At 42.3% G+C, this 20,799-nt stretch overlaps 1 pseudogene; it reads right to left on the bottom strand.

The window, feature by feature from the left end:
• Window positions 1-3,177: 3,177 nt before the first annotated feature.
• Window positions 3,178-20,799, bottom strand: part of LOC115852087 (TLE family member 5 pseudogene) — a 130,491-nt pseudogene continuing 112,869 nt past the window's right edge.

The raw sequence follows: 20,799 nt of genomic DNA, 5'->3' as shown, positions 1-20,799 counted from the left end.
CTCCCTCATCCTTAGAGATTGAACCTTAATGAAATCCCTAATGAAACAGTGGTGTGGAAGGAAAAAAGAAAAGAAAAAGAATGAAAGAGGTTCTAATCCAACTGTGGAGTTGTCTTGTAGAAACAAATCAAGAAGGAGGCAGTACAGTGTTAAGTCTGTGGTGGTGTCATCGACAGAGTGTTTTTGTCCCCCTTGAATTCATATGTTGAAATCCTAACTCCCAATGTAATGGTAAAAGGAGGTGGGGCCTTTAGGGGGTAACTAGGTCATGAGGGTGGAGGCCTCATGAATGGGATTAGTGCCATTATGAAGAGACCCCTAAGAGCTGTCTCTCCCTCTTTCTGCCATATGAGGATACAATGAGAAGATGGCAGCCTGAAACCCAGAAAAGAACTCTCACCAGTATCCATTTGGTTTCAGTATCTGCTTATTGTTTAAGCCATCCGGTCTGTAACACTTTTATTTTAGCAGCCCAAGCTGACCAAGACATGTTGTGACAATTAATCAAGGAAGCTGGCATAAGGTAAGGCAAAGAGTTGTAAACAAGCATTATCTTGTTGGATTTATCAGGAGAGGGCTTGCCCAGGGTTTTATGAGAAATTTTATATGATTTAATCATTTCCTTCATTTGGGCATGTGAACAAATATAGCTTAATGCATTGACCAGTGACAGATAGTCCTATGAGGAGTTGATGGCCTTCTTCAGATAGCTGAAGGGTTGTGTCATAGAATGAAAATTAAATTTATTGTTTGGAGCCAGAGGGAAGAATGAGGATCAAAAAGGAAATGCTACATGGGAGCATATTTACATTCAATATGAGGGGAGAGATGTTATCTTTTCAAAATGCTGCCAAGTAGTGAAATGGGCAGCCCCAAGAGGTAGAGACATTCTTGACTCACGAAATATTCAAAGATTGCAAAATCTTTTATTGGTTATTCTGTTTGTGAGAGATGTGTCTATGTTAGAGAGATGGTAGGAAGAGTCGTGACCTCCACAAGTCAATGTGATGTGAATGCTCCTGTTTAAACACGTACATATGTGTAACACATATTTAACAGTGTAGAACTTAGATTTTTCTTTATTAAAAAAATAAAACCTGAAATGAGAAAAGAGAATGCAGCCAAGGTTGAGGCTTGGATCCTATGAAAGTCAGGACATGGGTAAGGGTCCTTCTTCACATCTCTATTCCTTACACTGCTTAGTGTCACTTAGGAAAAGTGGCCTAGGATAGGGTTGGCAATCTACCATGTACATACAGAGGAGGGGCTTGGGTCAGCCATCAAAAGACTGAGATAAAATGCAGTGTGAACTTGATGTTCTCTAACCTTTCTGTAGCGTTCTCCTGCCTTGCATGAACCCTATTCCTTGACCCTCGAATCTCCAAATTATCTTGCTGCCTTTCTACTGTCCAAAGCTGACCCCTACCTTCAGGGTGTCTGCTGCAGAATGCCGTCTGTCTCATGCCTGTAACTCAGTCCCTCCCCCTCCAACCTCCTCTCCAAACTTTCCAGTCTGTTCAATCTCCAAAGATAATGAGCTGAGAAAGTTATATCAATATTAGTGTTTTGAATGGCCACTGGCTCACCTATCCTTAGGAAGCAAGAATGCAAGTGGAGGTAATGTAAGTGGAGGGATATGTGTGGTGGATTTGGAGGGTAGAGGTTGTGCGTGGACCTGGACAGAACCTTTTTCTTGTCCTCAGTCCTAGGGCCAGGCAACCTGGAAGCCCATTTGCAAGACTGCCAAATTTTGATTTGATTTATAGGTATAGAGATAAAAAAGTGCTACCCTTCTTAGACAAGGATTTCTTTCTTTTACAAAACCGGGCGTGTTATAGACATCGTTCCTCTGTTATATCAGGAATAATTTCTGTGAATAATAACTATGAAAAAATTCCCATAAACAGTTCAGTTTTAGCTTGGAAGAGAAAGTAAAAATGGCACATCTTCAAAGCAGCAGAAGAAATAGTTGCATTCATAGAAAGGACATCATCTGTTTCCTGTAATGAACACCACTCTTGCAACACCTATGGGGCTTAGGGCTTCTCTTAAGAATTTTATTTCAGTGGAATGCCATAAAAGGATGAAACTGGGAGCTTTTTAAAAATGTTTAAATTTTATTTTGGCTGCATTGGGTCTTCGTTGCTGCACGCAGGCTTTCTCTAGTTGCAGTGAGCGGGGCTACTCTTCATTGCGGTGTGCGGGCTTCTCATTGTGGTGGCTTCTCTTGTTGCGGAGCACAGGCTCTAGGTGCGCGGGCTTCAGTAGTTGTGACTCGCGGGCTCTAGAGCACAGGCTCAGTAGTTGTGGCGCACGGGCTTAGTTGCTCCACGGCGTGCGGGATCTTCCCGGACCAGGGCTTGAAGCTGTGTCCGCTGCATTGGCAGGTGGATTCTTAACCACTGCGCCACCAGAGAAGTTCCCAGGAGCTTTTTTCTTAAGAAAAAAATAGCAATAGATTTTCTTCTGTCTGGGAAGATTTTTTGAATCATTTTCCCCCTGGTTTTTATTTTTATTTTATTTACTTATTTATTTATCTAGAGTATCCTCATCTTTATTCGGGAAGGGGAGAAAGGGAATTCTGGGTTGTCACCCACCCTACCCTGCTCTGGGGGCTAAGCTTGCTGTCCCCAGCCCCTGTTTCTTTCGTGGGTGAGGGGGGAGGACCAGGTGGGCATGGGCATCGGGAACTAGTGGAGGCTGAGTGGGCGGGAGGGGGAGATGTGGGATGGCCAGGGCGGGGAGGGGCAGCTAGCATTGTGTTTGCATGCAGTGTCAGGGTGGGAGGCCAGCTGTGCCCGGAGGGGCCGGCAGGAGGACTGTCAGTTACACGTGTGTGAATCGGGGAAGTGCAGGTGGTGTTGGACCTCTTGAGGTTCTGCTCCCTTCTGAACTGGCCTCTCACTTGCACCTCCAGGCCTCAGCTTGCCTAATCTGTGATATGAGCAGGTATTCACCCTTTGAGGCTGAAGGGGAGGAAGAGGGAGGCAGGGAGTCGGGGGTAGGAGCAAAGCCAGCGGGTAGCACACAAGCAGGGTGAGGGCCCCAGCAGGCGGCTACCATAAATACGACCAGAGTTTAGCCAATCCCGAGCTATAATTTGTCTTGAGCTGAACCTTCCTCTCTCTCTGTGTCCGACTCCCCTTTGTACTCCATCCTCCACATCCCAGCCACCCACTAATCCAGCTTCTCGCCATCATCCTCCTGGTGGGTGTCACTATCATGCCCGTTCTTGTATTCCTTGGAGAGGTGGGCCGAGGAACCCAGCACAGAGAGCGAGAGGAGGCAGGTGTCTGCGCTAGCTGCCAGCAGCGAAGGGGGCTGCAGCCTCCCAGGCAGTGGGGTCAGGGGCTGGGCCAGAGTCCGCAGCTGGGACAGTTGGTGGGCTTGGAGCTGCTGTCGGCTGATGGGGTTCAGCTCAGGAGCAGCGCCCTTCTTGGCCCTCTGCTCTTGGGGAATGTAGGGCCGGACCTAGGCACATATCCCATTCAGCCTCTTGAAGATTTCAGCCTGCTTGTGCGTCTTCATGTTCAAGCTGTAGGACATTTCGTAGTACGTCACTGTCGACTTTAAAAAAAAAAAAAAAAATGGGGCTTCCCTGGTGGCGCAGTGGTTGGAAGTCCGCCTGCCGATACAGGGCACACGGGTTCGTGCCCCGGTCTGGGAAGATCCCACATGCCGCGGAGCGGCTGGGCCCGTGAGCCATGGACGCTGAGCCTGCGCGTCCGGAGCCTGTACTCCGCAACGGGAGAGGCCACAACGGTGAGGGGCCCGCTGGACAACGTGAGAGTTGCGAGTTAAGTTTTATCTGGAGCAAAATGAGGACTGCTGCCCGGAAGACAGCATCCCAGAGAGCTCTGAGAAACTGCTTCAGAGAGGCAGGCGGGAAGGTCAGTATACATGTGATTGTGGTGAAGGGGATACAGGCAATCAAGCACATATTTTTACAGAAGGTTGCTGCTAGTCTCGTGAAGGTTACTGCTACTCACAAGGAGCAGTTGTCACCGCGAAGGATTTTAGTGCTTTTCTAAATACGAGGAGATACAGGATCTGGGCCCGTAAAATTGTCTCCTGAAAATATCTAACTATCTGAAGGCCTGTTCTGCCAGTTTTTCCCAGAGCACCCAGTGCCTCATTTCTGCTCTCCACCTGAACTCCTTTCAGGGGGTGTTGAAAGTCAGCAGCTGCAGCAGCGCATGATTTAATCCTTGTAGGGGTCGATGGCAACTGCCAATGGAAAATGCCAGTTTGTAGTTGACGTCACATAATGACTCTGCATCTCCAGCTTCTCGCTGGCCTGCCTGTCACATTTGAGTTTCAGACTGTGGTACTGAGCTTGCAGCAGCTGAAACTCGTCTTTGATATGGTGGCGGGACTCTGGGGTGGTGAATTTGAGTTGCTGGGTTAGGTGCGATGAGCCGGATGCCCGCTTTGTGGAAACACCTTGTTAGTCGCGGTGGGGGGCGCGGAATGCTTCCCAGCCGTGCGCCCAGGCTAGGACTGCTCGTGGCACCAGGTGGCTGGGCCTTTGTCCAGGAGGCACAGATCCGCAGCTCCTGGGGCCGCCGCCGCAGCCTCCCGGCGCCTGGCCTCACCCGCTTCCTGCTTCCTGGTTTTTAAATTCTGTCTTTTACATGTCTTATCCAAATTTTGTCAATCAGACTTCTCTCCCTCCCCGAAGAGCAGAAATAGGTCTTTTCTGTGTGGAGGTGTTTTTTTTTTTCTTCCATTGGGGATCAACTCTCAAGACAGGATGTGGGTAAGAATGGCAAACGTCTGAGAAAGCGAGCTGCAATATATTTTATTTCCCCCCGCCATAATCAAGGACTAGCAGTCAAACACAAGTTAAAATTTCCTTCTCCTCAACGCTGTCAACCTCACTTCTAGAAATTCTTCTGGGAAATTTTATCTGGTTGACAACTGGAAGAATAACGCAACACACATATTCACACACATACATGTTCATACACACACACAGCCTAGCTCTCCCTTTGGCCTCACTTTTGCTTTCACAGGCATTTATGACCAGTTTGAAAGGGGACTTATAGTGAGGTGGCAATGTCCTAAAATCTCATTGTTTGAGGAGCATGGCCCCCAGTAAGAGTTACCGCCTGAAGTCGCATGTTTCCCTCGTGTTGTGTTCCTGGGTTGGCCAAGCCACAGAGACTGGGCAGGAAAACGACCCATTGGCATATAGGTAGGCAGGTTCACTCCTGATTATGTAGAATAGATCAGGGCTATCTTTCATGTATTTATGAATTTATGAATCACTGGGAATCCTATTAACGTATAGATTAGAATTCAGTGAACTTCTGGAATAGGGCCCAAGAGCCTGCATTTCGATGTGTTTGCAGGGGGAGAGGTGAGCTCCTCTCCTTCTCCTCCAGCCATCTTGAGCTCCTCCCCATGGAGTCTGCATTTCTAACAAGTTCCCAGGTGATGCAGATGCTGGTGCTCTGTGGCACAGAAGAGCACCTCTCCCTGACCTTCTCTTCTCTACCTTCCCATCAGAAAATTTTAGAACTGGAAGGGATCTTGAACATCTTGTTGAATTACTCCTAAAATACTGGCCTATGGAGTGGTCTCATCTGAACCACTGGGGGAGCTTTAAAAACCTAGACTCCCAGAAGTTCTGATTCAGTCCCAGGTATCTGTATTCTTTCAAAGCTTCCCAGATCAACTGGAGGTGAAAAAAGGCTTTGAACTATTAACTGTCTCCTTTTATAAATAAGGAAACAGGTTGTGAGTGATTACGTGACTTGCCCAATAAGACCTAGTTAGTGACAGCAATGGGACCAGAACTTAGAGACCCTTTCCAGCTCACCGCCCTCCTATTTCCTTTTTGGCTGCCCAGGGCAGTAGCTTATGCTAAGAAACGAAAGCAACTTCCCACCCCAATTCTTTAGGATGAATAAAAGCCAAGTCCAGTGCTGTTTACTGGCATGCCATTTCACCCAGAACATTTTCCTCTGCTGGAAGCAAGCCCAAAGAGGTCTAATGGGCATTTGTGTCTATCCTACTCTGGCAGAAAGTTGCATGGACAAGTGCACTGTAGAACCGGAAATGGACGTGTTTCACATCATATTCTCCTGGGAGATAATTTCATACTTTAAAAGGTTTTTGTTCCTAGGTGTTTTGGACACCGAATGAAAATATCTGTGCTTTCAGTGGTTTCCATGTAATCAACAATCCTAAAATTGACATGTTGTCATCCTTTCTTCCTAGAACCTGAAGCTTTCTTGTTTATTTTCATCTCAGCTGCCATAGCTCCTGGATTGGGTTGCCTTTATCTGGTCTCTTTAATTTTTGGTGAAACACTGAAACTTTGCACGAAGTCAACTTCTCCCTCCTTACTGAGCTCTGCCAATTCGGAGAATGGAACTGTGGTTTGGGTTATTCCTTCTGTCTGGGTAATTCCTGCTTTACCATTGTTGGTTCTTTGTCTTTGAGAAGAAGAAAATCTCTATTAATGTTAAAGAAAAGTATATGCTGGTCTTGTTCCACCTAAATAGCCCTGTTGTCCAGTGTGAGGAAGTTTCCATGCTTTACAAGGGTTTTCTCTGCAGTATCTGCATCTCCAAGCTGGACCATCTCCTCTCCACTTACAGTGAGATATCTCAGCCAGAGAACCTCTCCTACCCATCCTGAAGCCACTCTGGGTTGCTCTGGCAATTAGAAACTCCAGCCTCTGGTCACCCCCCAAAGGAATTTCCTGGTAAACAGGACATCTTGTGAGCCATCCTTGGGTTTCTCTGCTAGAGACAAATCTATTCTTGTCCTATGAATGCTGCCTCTAGAGAAAGAATAAACATAGAAAGAGCCTTCTTCGAGTGAATTTTCTTTCTAGAGCAGCTTTTAAGCAAGTGGCCTAAGACTAATTCTTGCTTAGGGACACTGCAGACATTTTCAGGGCACTGACTTTCAGCAGGTGCTTTCATTATACAGTGGGCTTAGCTTGGACTAAGAATGAGATGGCTAAGTGCCAGGCTCAGCTCCCCTCTGCATGGTCAGCTGTCCTAGAGAGCTTCAGGCTTCCCACTCTTATAATGGGGATAATGTCACCTGGACTATTTAAAATGAGAGCATGAAATGGAAATCCATGGGACATCCAGATATTTGAGGATGTCCTCCAACATCTAAGACAAAAAGCAAAATAATCAAGGAGAAACCTCCCAGAGGAAGCAGAGGCAATGCAGCAGCAGAATACTTTGGAATAAGAAGGTATGCTATCCATAATAAAATTACTTAGATGCTATATAAAGATGGAATATTCAGAAACAGCAAAAAAAGCTTTTTAGAAATTAAAAATAAGATAGCAAATAAAAATTTAAAGGGTTGGAACTTAAAATTGAGGATACCATCAACTTTAAATTGTAAGTGAAGCAAAAAGACTAGGAGATAGACAATAGGAGACAAAACAAAACAAAATAAGAGATCAACCCAGGAGGTCCAACATCAGTCTAATAGGTGCCACAGCAAGCGAGAACAAGAGAAAATGGAGGGGAAGAAACTATCAGAGAAAGAATACAATTGTCCAGCACTGAAGGATAAAAGTTTTCAAATTTAAAAAGTTCACTGAGAACCCAGCAAAATGGTTGAAAAAAAGATCACATCAAGGCAGATACTTGTGGCATTTTAGATCACTAAGGATAAAGCTAAAGCTTTTGACTTCTTGACTTCAACATTGGAAATTAGATGAAAATGGAGTAATGTCTTCAACCTACAGAGGAGAAATGAATTTCATCCCCAAACTATCCATCAATATGAGTATAGAATAAAAACAGTTTTAGACATGCATTTTTTCAAAAACTTTACCTGTCAGACACCTGAGGAGGCTCAAGCACAAAGGGAGTTCAAGGAAGATGCACAGAACTCAAAGCAGGAAGCACCTAGGCCTCATGGGAACTGGAAAGTCTTAAGGCCACAACCTTCTCCATCTTTTTCTGTTCCTTTCTGGAGCTGTGGTCTCTTACCTCTGCACATCTTCTTTCTCCTTTCAATGTAGACCACTTCTGTGAGTCTTTCGGTTTTTGTTCAGGCTCTGGCTTGACTGGGATTCTGATTTTGCTGGTGCTCATAGGGAGAAAATGGAGAGAGAGAGGTTCTTGAATACCTCTGACTAATAAGCAGAGACAATCACAGATTTAAGTTCCAGAATGATTCAGAGAAGCTATAAATCATTAAAGACCACAGTGCTAGCTGTGTATTACAACTTGAGGTGAGCAACAGAGCCTAATAATTGTTCCCCAATATCCACTCTCTTCTTTCTTTTGATAATCAAACCCCCACTATTTACTTAGGTACATGACTGCCCAGGTAGAGACATTCACAGGCCTCAGTTGGAACTAGATGGATGTGGCCATGTGACTAAGTTTTGGTCAATAGAATGTTAGCAGAAATGATGTGTCCACTTGTAAGTAATGTCTTGCCTTTCACTGACTCTTTATCCCTTCCCACAAACCAGAGCATGAATGGAGCTTCAAACACGAAGATCAGACTCTGGGACAAGAGTCATCAAACTTTAACCCATGGGCTAGATGTGGCCTGCCATCTGTTTCTGTAAATAAAGTTTTATTGGAATAATGCCATACCCACTCATTTATATGTCTATGGCTGCTTTCATGCTACAATGCAAGACTTGAGAAGTTATGATGGAGAATGTATGGCCCACAAAGCCTAAAATAATTACCATCCGGCCCTTTGCAGAAAAAGCTTACTGATTCCTATTCCTGTTCTATGATTATGGAACAACAAGAGAGAAGGAGCCTAGATACCCAAATGACCCCATGGAATGGAGTCTATTACTTGCCTAGATTATCTGCCTACCTCTGGACTATTACCAGAGAAAAATAAATTTCTCTCATTTGGGTCACTACATATCTGAGTCACTTATAGCAGCTTATTTAAACTTAGTATGGTACAAAACAATATTGTAACAAATTTAGTTTCCTATAATGAACATATAATGAGTAAATTTAATGTTTCCATAACAAATAATTAAAGGTAGCTTAGCCACAAGATTAGGGTTATGTAAGACAACACTAATTACTTAAGACAGGATTTAAAGGGAACTCTTACAATCATAACTCGATAGAAAAAAATGTGAAAACAACTTACAGAATATGTATATATCTGACAATATGGTGTCACTAATGTAGTTTAATATTTACATTCACAAGTTTTTCAAAGTAAAAGTCTTCTAAATACTCTCCAGTTTTTACTCTTATTGAATAAGACAAAATGACTGGTTCAGTCTTGTCTCTTCAGAGCAGCTGTCTACAGGGTCTACTTTCTTGAAGTTCTCCAATAAACTGCAGATTGAGACATGTTCTTTGCCTTCAACTACAATTTCTAGCCGAGGCTGAATTTAAAAATATGTGTCTCAAGGTCGTGCAATCGTTATTACTATCTACTTCCAGAACATTTGCATCACCCCCAAAAGGAATTCCATATTCATTAGCAGACACTCCCTTTCCCCCCTTCCTCCAGCTCCAGGCAACCATTAATATGCTTTCTGGCTCTATGAATTTGTCTTTTCTGGGTATTTCATATAAATGGAACATGTGGCCTTTTGTGACTAGCTTCTTTCACTTAGCAATCTCTTCAAAGTTCATCCATGATGTAGCATATATCAGTACTTCATTCCTTTCTTCTTTTTCTTTTTTTTTTTTTTTTTTTTTTTTTGCGGTACACGGGCCTCTCACTGTTGTGGCCTCTCCCGTTGCAGAGCACAGGCTCCGGACACGCAGGCTCAGCGGCCATGGCTCACGGGCCCAGCCGCTCCGCGGCATGTGGGATCTTCCCGGACCGGGGCACGAACCCGTGTCCCCTGCATCGGCAGGCGGACTCTCAACCACTGCGCCACCAGGGAAGCCCTACTTCATTCCTTTTAATGGCCAAATAACATTTTGTTATATGGATATGACACATATCATATATGGATATGACACATCAGTTGATGGACATTTGGGTGTTTCCATTTTTTTGGCTATTAGGAATAAAACTGCTGAGTACAAAAAATATATGTCTTATAGTTTTCTATTTCTAAAAGAGACAGGGGGGTTAAGCCTAAAGGAAATCAGAGGTCAATTATGGAGAGCTTTAAAAGGTTGCCACAGGACAGAGCGAAGGGGAAAATGAACAAATTTAATTAACTATTCTCACAGCTGTCCTCTTTATGTCTGAGCTTTCTGCATTTCACCTGATAAACTACAGGATAAAAATTTTAAAACAATGCAATTAAAAAAAATTTACTCCAGAAATGAAAATATATATTCATATGAAAGCCTATATGTGAATATTTAGAGTAGCAAACTTGGAAACAAACCAGTCTTTCAACTGACGAACGGATAAACACTTAACTCAAGCAATAAAAGCAGGATAAACTACTCCTCTGCAATGAAGAGGAGTGATTATTGATACATACAAAACATGGATGCATCTCAAGTGCATTATACTAGGGAAGAAAGCCAGATTTACAGGCTATCCACTGGGTTACTCCATTTATATTACATTCTGGAAAAGGCAATACTGCCAGAATAGAAAGATCAGTCTTTGCCAAAGACTGAGAGGGAAGGGTTGACTACAAAGTCCAACACAAGGGAATTTTGGGGGTAACGGAAGGGTATGACTTGATGCAGGCTATGGTTACACAACTCTAGGCATTTGTCAAAGCTCAAAGAACTCAAAACGGAAAAAAATAAATTTAACTATATGTAAATTAAGAAAAAATAAAAGGACACTAGAGGTGATAGAATTAAAATAGCAATGTTTGAATATTCTTAACCATGACATTATGCACATATAATAACAGGGGCAGAGTGAAATACACACAATCTTGTGAAATCTACTCTTTGATATAGAGACACAAAGATGAAATTAAATTATTTATATGGAACTAAATTATCCCTCTCACTGTTTTTTTTTTTGTTTTTTGTTTTTTTTTGCGGTATGCGGGCCTCTCACTGTTGTGGCCTCTCCCGTTGCGGAGCACAGGCTCCAGATGCGCAGGCTCAGCAGCCATGGCTCACGGGCCCAGCCGCTCCGCGGCATGTGGGATCTTCCCAGACCGGGGCACGAACCCGTGTCCCCTGCATCGGCAGGCGGACTCTTAACCACTGCACCACCAGGGAAGCCCCCTCTCACTGTTTTTGGTTTTTTGTTTCTTTTTTTTTTGAATTTCACATAACAATTTATTTTTATTTTTTTAACATCTTTATTGGAGTATATTTGCTTTACAATATTGTGTTAGTTTCTGCTATATAACAAAGTGAATCAGCTATATGTATACATATATCCCATATCCCCTCCCTCTTGCATCTCCCTCCTGCCCTCTTTAGCCCACCCCTCTAGGTGGTCACAAAGCACTGAACTGATCACCTTGTGCTATGCGGCTGCTTCCCACTAGCTAGCTATTTTACATTTGGTAGTGTATATAGGTCAATGACACTCTCTCACTTTGTCCCATCTTACCTATCACCCTCCCCATCTCCTCAAGTCCATTCTGTACGTCTGCATCTTTATTCCTGCCTTGCCCCTAGGTTCGTCAGAACTTTTTTTTTTTTTAGATTTCGTATATATGTGTTAGCATATGGTATTTGTTTTTCTCCTTCTGACTTACTTCACTCTGAACGACAGACTCTAGGTCCATCCACCTCACTGCAAATAACTCAATTTCATTTCTTTTTATGGCTAATATTCCATGGTATATATGTGCCATATCTTCTCTATCCATTCATCTGTCAATGGACACTTAGGTTGCTTCCATGTCCTAGCTATTGTAAATAGTGCTGCAATGAATATTGTGGTACATGACTCTTTTTGAATTATGGTTTTCTCAGGGTATATGCCCAATAGTGGGATTGCTGGGTCATATGGTAGTTCTAATTTTAGTTTTTAAAGGAACCTCCATACTGTTCTCCATAGTGGCTGTATCAGTTTACATTCCCACCAACAGTGCAACAGGTTTCCCTTTTCTCCACACCCTCTCAAGCATTTATTGTTTGTAGATTTTTTAATAAGGGCCTTTCTGACTGGTGTGAGGTGATACCTCATTGCAGTTTTGAGTTGCATTTCCCTAATGATTTGTGATGTTGAGCATCATTTCATGTGTTTGTGGGCAATCTGTATATGTTCTTTGAAGAAATGTCTATTTAGGTCCTCTGCCCATTTTTGGATTGGGTTTTTTCGTTTTTTGATATTGAGCTCCATGAGCTGCTTGTATATTTTGGAGATTAATCCTTTGTCAGTTGCTTCATTTGCAACTATTTTCTCCCTTTCTGAGGATTGTCTTTTCGTCTTGTTTATGGTTTCCTTTGCTTTGCAAAAGCTTTTAAGTTTCATTAGGTCCCATTTGTTTATTCTTGTTTTTATTTCCATTTCTGTAAGAGGTGGGTCGGAAAGGATCTTGCTGTGATTTATGTCATAGAGTGTTCTGCCTATGTTTTCCTTGAAGAGTTTTATGGTGTCTGGCCTTACATTTAGGTCTTTAATCCATTTTGAGTTTATTTTTGTGTATGGTGTTAGGGAGTGTTCTAATTTCATTTCTTTACATGTAGCTGTCCAGTTTTCCCAGCACCACTTATTGAAGAGGCTGTCTTTTCTCCATTGTATATTCTTGCCTCCTTTATCAAAAATAAGGTGGCCATATGGTGCATGGGTTTATCTCTGGGCATTCTATCCTGTACCATTGATCTATATTTCTGTTTTTGTGCAAGTACCATACTCTTTTGATTACTGTAGCTGTGTAATATAGTCTGAAGTCAGGGAGCCTGATTCCTCCAGCTCCATTTTACATTCTCAAGATTGCTTTGGCTATTTGGGGTCCTTTGTGTTTCGATACAAATTGTGAAACTTTTTGTTCTAGTTCTGGGGAAAATGCCATTGGTAGTTTGATAGGGATTACATTTAATTTGTAGATTGCTTTGAGTAGTATAGTGATTTTCACAATGTTGATTCTTCCAATCCAAGAACATGGTATATCTCTCCATCTGTTTGTATTGTCTTAATTTCTTTCATCAGTGTCTTATAGTTTTCTGCATACAAGTCTTTTGTCTCCTTAGGTAGGTTTATTCCTAAGTATTATTTTCTTTTTGTTGCAGTGGTAAATGGAAGTGTTTCCTTAATTTCTCTTTCAGATATTTCATCTTTAGTGTATAGGAATGCCAGAGATTTCTGTGCATTAATATTGTATCCTGCTACATTACCAAATTCATTGATTAGCTCTACAAATTTTCTGACAGCATCTTTAGGACTCTCTATGTATAGTATCAGGTCATCTGCAAACAGTGACTGTTTTACGTCCTCTTTTCCAATTTGGATTCCTTGTTTTTCTTTTTCTTCTCTGATTTCAGTGGCTAAAACTTCCAAAACTATGTTGAATAAGCATGTGAGAGTGGGCAACATAGTCTTGTTCCTGATCTTAGAGAAATTGTTTCAGTTTTTCACCATTGAGAACGATGTTCGCTGTGGGTTTGTCATATATGGCCTTTATTATGTTGAGGTAGGTTCCCTCTATGCCTACCTTCTGGAGGGTTTTTCTCATAAATAGGTGTTGAATTTTGTCAAAAGCTTTTTCTGCATCTATTGAGATTATCATATGGTTTTTATTCTTCAATTTGTTAATATGGTGTATCACATTGATTGATTTGCCTATATTGAAGAATCCTTGCATTCCTGGGATAAACCCCACTTGGTCATGGTGTATCATCCTTTTAATGTGCTGTTGGATTCTGTTTGCTAGTATTTTGTTGAGGATTTTTGCATCTATGTTCATCAGTGATATTGGCCTGTAGTTTTCTTTCTTTGTGACATCCTTGTCTGGTTTTGGTATCAGGGTGATGGTGGCCTCGTAGAATGAGTTTGTGAGTGTTCCTCCCTCTGCTATATTTTGCAAGAGTTTGAGAAGGATAGGTGATAGCTCTTCTCTAAATGTTTGATAGAATTCGCCTGTGAAGCCATCTGATCCTGGGCTTTTGCTTGTTGGAAGATTTTTAATCACAGTTTCAATTTCAGTGCTTGTGATTGGTCTGTTCATATTTTCTATTTCTTCCCGATTCAGTCTTGGCAGGTTGTGCATTTCTAAGAATTTGTCCATTTCTTCCAGGTTGTCCATTTTATTGGCATAGAGTTGCTTGTAGTGATCTCTCATGATCTTTTGTATTTCTGCAGTGTCAGTTGTTACTTCTCCTTTTTCATTTCTAATTCTATTGATTTGAGTCTTCTCCCTTTTTTTCTTGATGAGTCTGGCTAATGGTTTATCAATTCTGTTTATCCTTTCAAAGAACCAGCTTTTAGTTTTATTGATCTTTGCTATCGTTTCCTTCATTTCTTTTTCATTTATTTCTGATCTGATTTTTATGATTTCTTTCCTTCTGCTAACTTTGGGGTTTTTTTGTTCTCCTTTCTCTAATTGCTTTAGGTGCAAGGTTAGGTTGTTTATTCGAGATGTTTCCTGTTTCTTAAGGTAGGATTGTATTGCTATAAACTTCCCTCTTAGAACTGCTTTTGCTGCATCCCATAGATTTTGAATCGTCGTGTTTCCATTGTCATTTGTTTCTAGGTATTTTTTGATTTCCTCTTTGATTTCTTCAGTGATCACTTCGTTATTAAGTAGTGTATTGTTTAGCCTCCATGTGTTTGTATTTTTTACAGATCTTTTCCTGTAATTGATATCTAGCCTCATAGCATTGTGGTCGGAAAAGATACTTGATACAATTTCAATTTTCTTAAATTTACCAAGGCTTGATTTGTGACCCAAGATATGATCTATCCTGGAGAATGTTCCATGAGCACTTGAGAAAAATGTGTATTCTGTTGTTTTTGTATGGAATGTCCTATAAATATCAATTAAGTCCATCTTGTTTAACGCATTATTTAAAGCTTGTGTTTCCTTATTTATTTTCATTTTGGATGATCTGTCCATTGGTGAAAGTGGGGTGTTAAAGTCCCCTACTATGAATGTGTTACTGTCGATTTCCCCTTTTATGGCTGTCAGTATTTGCCTTATGTATTGAGGTGCTCCTATGTTGGGTGAATAAATATTTACAATTGTTATATCTTCTTCTTGGATCGATCCCTTGATCATTATGTAGTGTCCTTCTTTGTCTCTTGTAATAGTCTTTATTTTAAAGTCTATTTTGTCTGATATGAGAACTGCTACTCCAGCTTTCTTTTGGTTTCCATTTGCATGAAATATCTTTTTCCATCCCCTTACTTTCAGTCTGTATGTGTCTCTAGGTCTGAAGTGGGTCTCTTGTAGACAGCATATATATGGGTCTTGTTTTTGTATCCATTCAGCCAATCTGTGTCTTTTGGTGGGAGCATTTAGTCCATTTACAGTTAAGGTAATTATCAATATGTGTGTTCCCATTTTCTTAATTGTTTTGGGTTCGTTATTGTAGGTGTTTTCCTTCTCTTGTGTTTCTTGCCTAGAGAAGTTCCTTTAGCAGTTGTTGTAGAGCTGGTTTGGTGGTGCTGAACTCTCTCAGCTTTTGCTTGTCTGTAAAGGTTTTAATTTCTCCATCAAATCTGAATGAGATCCTTGCTGGGTAGAGTAATCTTGGTTGCAACATTTTCCCCTTCAACACTTTCAATATGTCCTGCCACTCCCTTCTGGCTTGCAGAGTTTCTGCTGAGAGATCAGCTGTTAACCTTATGGGGATTCCCTTGTGTGTTATTTGTTGTTTTTCCCTTGCTGCTTTTAATATGCTTTCTTTGTATTTAATTTTTGACAGTTTGATTCATATGTGTCTTGGCGTATTTCTCCTTGGATTTATCCTGTATGGGACTCTCTGTGCTTCCTGGACTTGATTAACTATTTCCTTTCCCATGTTAGGGAAGTTTTCAACTATAATCTCTTCAAATATTTTCTCAGTCCCTTTCTTTTTCTCTTCTTCTTTTGAAACCCCTATAATTCGAATGTTGGTGCGTTTAATGTTGTCCCAGAGGTCGCTGAGACTGTCCTCAGTTCTTTTCATTCTTTTTTCTTTATTCTGCTCTGCATTAGTTATTTCCACTATTTTATCTTCCAGGTCACTTATCCGTTCTTCTGCCTCAGTTATTCTGCGATTGATCCCATCTAGAGTATTTTTCATTTCATTTATTGTGTTGTTCATCATTGTTTGTTTCATCTTTAGTTCTTCTAGGTCCTTGTTAACTGATTCTTGCATTTTGTCCATTCTATTTCCAAGATTTTGGATCATCTTTATTATCATTATTCTGAATTCTTTTTCAGGTTGACTGCCTGTTTCCTCTTCATTTGTTAGGTCTGGTGGGTTTTTATCTTGCTCCTTCATCTGCTGTGTGTTTTTCTGTCTTCTCATTTTGCTTATCTTACTGTGTTTGGGGTCTCTTTTCTGCAGGCTGAAGGTTCGTAGTTCCCCTTGTTTTTTGTGTCTGTCCCCAGTGGCTAAGGTTGGTTCAGTGGGTTGTGTAGGCTTCCTGGTGGAGGGGACTAGTGCCAGTGTCGTGGTGGATGAGGCTGGATCTTGTCTCTCTAGTGGGCAGGTCCACGTCTGGTGGTGTGTTTTGCGGTGTCTGTAGACTTATTATGATTTGGGGCAGCCTCTCTGCTAATGGGTGGGGTTGTGTTCCTGTCTTGCTCGTTGTTTGACATAGGATGTCCAGCACTGTAGCTTGCTGGTCGTTGAGTGAAGCTGGGTGCTGGTGTTGAGATGGAGATCTCTGGGAGATTTTCGCCGTTTGATATTATGTGCAGCTGGGAGGCCTCTTGTGGATCAGTGTCCTGAAGTTGGCTCTCCCACCTCAGAGGCACAGCACTAACTCCTGGCTGCAGCACCAAGAGCCTTTCATCCACACCGCTCCTTAATTTGGGATGATTCGTTGTCTATTCATGTATTCCACAGATGCAGGGTACATCAAGTTGATTGTGGAGCTTTAATCCACTGCTTCTGAGGCTGCTGGGAGAGATTTCCCTTTCTCTTCTTTGTTCTCACAGCTCCCAGGGGCTCAGCTTTGGATTTGGCCCCGCCTGTGCGTGTAGGTCACCTGAGGGCGTCTGTTCTTTGCTCAGACAGGACGGGGTTAAAGGAGCCGCTGATTCGGAGGCTCTGGCTCACTCAGGCTGGGGGTAGGGAGGGTCACAGAGTGTGGGGCGGGCCTGCGGCGGCAGAGGCCGCCGTGCGTTCTCCCGGGGGAGTTGTCCCTGGATCCCGGGAACTTGGCAGTGGCGGGCTGCACAGGCTCCACGGAAGGGGGTGTGGACAGTGACCTGTGTTCGCACACAGGCTTCTTGGTGGCGGCAGCAGCGGCCTTAGCGTCTCATGTCTGTCTCTGGGGTCCGCACTTTTAGCCGCGGCTCACGCCCTGGAGCTCCTTTGAGCGGTGCTCTTAATCCCCTCTCCTCGCGCACCAGGAAACAAAGAGGGAAGAAAAAGTCTCTTGCCTCTTCAGCAGGTCCAGACTTTTCCCCAGACTCCCTCCCGGCTAGCCGTGGTGCACTAACGCCCTGCAGGCTGTGTTCACACCGCCAACCTCAGTCCTCTCCCGGCGCTCTGACAGAAGCCGGAGCCTCAGCTCCCAGCCCTGCCCGCCCCGGCGGGCGAGCAGACAAGCCTCTCGGCTGGTGAGTGCTGGTCGGCCCCGATCCTCTGTGCTGGAATCTCTCCGCTTTGCCCTCCGCACCCCTGTTGCTGTGCTCTCCTCCGCGGCTCTGAAGCTCCCCCACTCCGCCACCCGCAGTCTCCGCCTGCGAAGGGGCTTCCTAGTGTGTGGACACTTTTGCTCCTTCACAGCTCCCTCCCGCTGGTGCAGGACCCGTCCCTATCCTTTTGTCTCTGTTTATTTTTTTCTTTTGCCCTAACCAGGTACATGGGGGGTTCCTTGCCTTTTGGGAGGTCTGAGGTCTTCTGCCAGTGTTCAGTAGGTGCTCCGTAGGAGTTGTTCCACACGTAGATGTATTTCTGGTGTATCTGTGGGGAGGAAGGTGATCTCTGCGTCTTACTCTTCCGCCATCTTCCCGGAAGTCCCACATGACTCTTTTTGAATTTTGGTTTTCTCAGGGTATATGCCCAGTAGTGGGATTGCTGGGTCATATGGTAGTTCTATTTGTAGTTTTTTAAGGAACCTCCATACTGTTCTCCATAGTGGCTGAACCAATTCACATTCCCACCAGCAGTGCAAGAGGGTTCCCTTTTCTCCACACCCTCTCCAGCATTTATTGTTTCTAGATTTTTTGATCATGGCCATTCTGACTGGTGTGAGGTGATACCTCATTGCAGTTTCGATTTGCATTTCTCTAATGATTAATGATGTTGAGCATTCTTTCATGTGTTTGTTGGCACTCTGTATATCTTCTTTGGAGAAATGTCTATTTAGGTCTTCTGCCCATTTTTGGATTGGGTTCTTTGCTTTTTTGTTATTGAGCTGCATGAGCTGCTTGTAAATTTTGGAAATTAATCCTTTGTCAGTTGCTTCATTTGCAAATATTTTCTCCCATTCTGAGGGTTGTCTTTTGGTCTTGTTTATGCTTTCCTTTGCTGTGCAAAAGCTTTGAAGTTTCATTAGGTCCCATTTGTTTATTTTTGTTTTTATTTCCGTTTCTCTAGGAGGTGGGTCAAAAAGGATCTTGCTGTGATTTATGTCATAGAGTGTTCTGCCTATGTTTTCCTCTAAGAGTTTGATAGTGTCTGGCCTTACATTTAAGTCTTTAATCCATTTTGAGCTTATTTTTGTGTATGGTGCTAGGGAGTGATCTAATCTCATACTTTTACATGTACCTGTCCAGTTTTGCCAGCACCACTTATTGAAGTGGCTGTCCTTTCTCCACTGTACATTCCTGCCTCCCTTATCAAAGATAAGATGTCCATATGTGTGTGGGTTTATCTGTGGGCTTTCTATCCTGTTCCATTGATCTATCTTTCTGTTTTTGTGCCAGTAACATACTGTCTTGATTACTATAGCTTTGTAGTATAGTCTGAAGTCGGGGTGCCTGATTCCTCCAGCTCCGTTTTTCGTTCTCAAGATTGCTTTGGCTATTCGGAGTCTTTTGTGTTTCCATACAAATTGTGAAATTTTTTGTCCTAGTTCTGTGAAAAATGCCAGTGGTAGTTTGATAGGGATTGCATTCAGTCTGTAGATTGCTTTGGGTAGTAGAGTCATTTTCACAATGTTGATTCTTCCAATCCAAGAGCATGGTATATCTCTCCATCTATTTGTATCATCTTTAATTTCTTTCATCAGTGTCATAATTTTCAGCATACAGGTCTTTTGTCTCCTTAGGTAGGTTTATTCCTAGATATTTTATTCTTTTTGTTGCAGTAGTAAATGGGAGTGTTTTCTTGATTTCACTTTCAGATTTTTCATCATTAGTATATAGGAATGCCAGAGATTTCTGTGCATTAATTTTGTATCCTGCTACTGTACCAAATTCATTGATTAGCTCTAGTAGTTTTCTGGTAGCATCTTTAGGATTCTCTATGGTATCATGTCATCTGCAAAGAGTGACAGCTTTACTTCTTCTTTTCCTATTTTGATTCCTTTTATTTCCTTTTCTTCTTTGATTGCTGTGGCTAAAACTATGTTGAATAAGAGTGGTGAGAGTGAGCAACCTTGTCTTGTTCTTGATCTTAGTGGAAATGCTTTCAGTTTTTCACCATTGAGGATGATGTTGGCTGTGGGCTTGTCATATATGGCCTTTATTATGTTGAGGAAAGTTGCCTACTTTCTGCAGGGTTTTTATCATAAATGGGTGTTGAAGTTTGTCAAAAGCATCCTCTGCCTCTATTGAGATGATCATATGGTTTTTCTCCTTCAATTTGTTAATATGGTTTATCACATTGATAGATTTGCATATATTGAAGAATCCTTGCATTCCTGGAATAAACCCCACTTGATCATGGTGTATGATCCGTTTAATGTGCTTTTGGATTCTGTTTGCTAGTATTTTGTTGAGGATTTTTGCATCTATGTTCATCAGTGATATTGGCCTGTAGTTTTCTTTCTTTGTGACATCCTTGTCTGGTTTTGGTATCAGGGTGATGGTGACCTCGTAGAAGGAATTTGGGAGTGTTCCTCCCTCTGCTATATTTTGCAAAAGTTTGAGAAGGATAGGTGATAGCTCTTCTCTAAATGTTTGATAGAATTCGCCTGTGAAGCCATCTGGTCCTGGGCTTTTGTTTGTTGGAAGATTTTTAATCACAGTTTCAATTTCAGTGCTTGTGATTGGTCTGTTCATATTTTGTATTTCTTCTGGATTCAGTCTTGGCACGTTGTGCATTTCTAAGAATTTGTCCATTTCTTCCAGATTGTCCATTTTATTGGCATAGAGTTGCTTGTAGTAATCTCTCATGATCTTTTGTATCATGAGAGCTGGGAGGTCCCTTGTTGACCAGTGTCCTGAGGTTGGCTCTCCCACCTCAGAGGCTGAGCCCTGACTCCTGGCTGGAGCACCAAGCGCCTTTCATCCACACGGCTCAGAATAAAAGGGAGAAAAAGTAGAGGGAATTAGTAGAAGTAGGAAGGAAGAAAGAAAGAAAGAAAGAAAGAAAGAAAGAAAGAAAGGAGGGAAGGAAGGAAGGAAGGAAGGAAGAAAGAAAGAAAGATAGAAGAAAAGAAGGCAAGAAGGAAAGAAAGGAGGGAGGGAGGGAGGAAGGAAGGAAGGAAGGAGGGAAGGAAGGAAAAAAGACAGACAGAAAGAAGATACAGTAAAATAAAATAAAGTATAATAAAGTTATCGAATTAAAAAATAATTATTTAGAAAAAAAAAGGGACGGATAGAACCTTAAGACAAATGGTGGAAGCAAAGCTATACAGACAAAATCTTACACAGAAGCATACACA

The sequence above is a fragment of the Globicephala melas genome, chromosome 2, assembly GCF_963455315.2.
Source record: "Globicephala melas chromosome 2, mGloMel1.2, whole genome shotgun sequence".
Classification (NCBI taxonomy): domain Eukaryota; kingdom Metazoa; phylum Chordata; class Mammalia; order Artiodactyla; family Delphinidae; genus Globicephala; species Globicephala melas.
The sequence above is the reverse complement of the archived record's forward strand: the minus strand, read 5'-3'. Positions and strand labels throughout refer to the sequence as shown.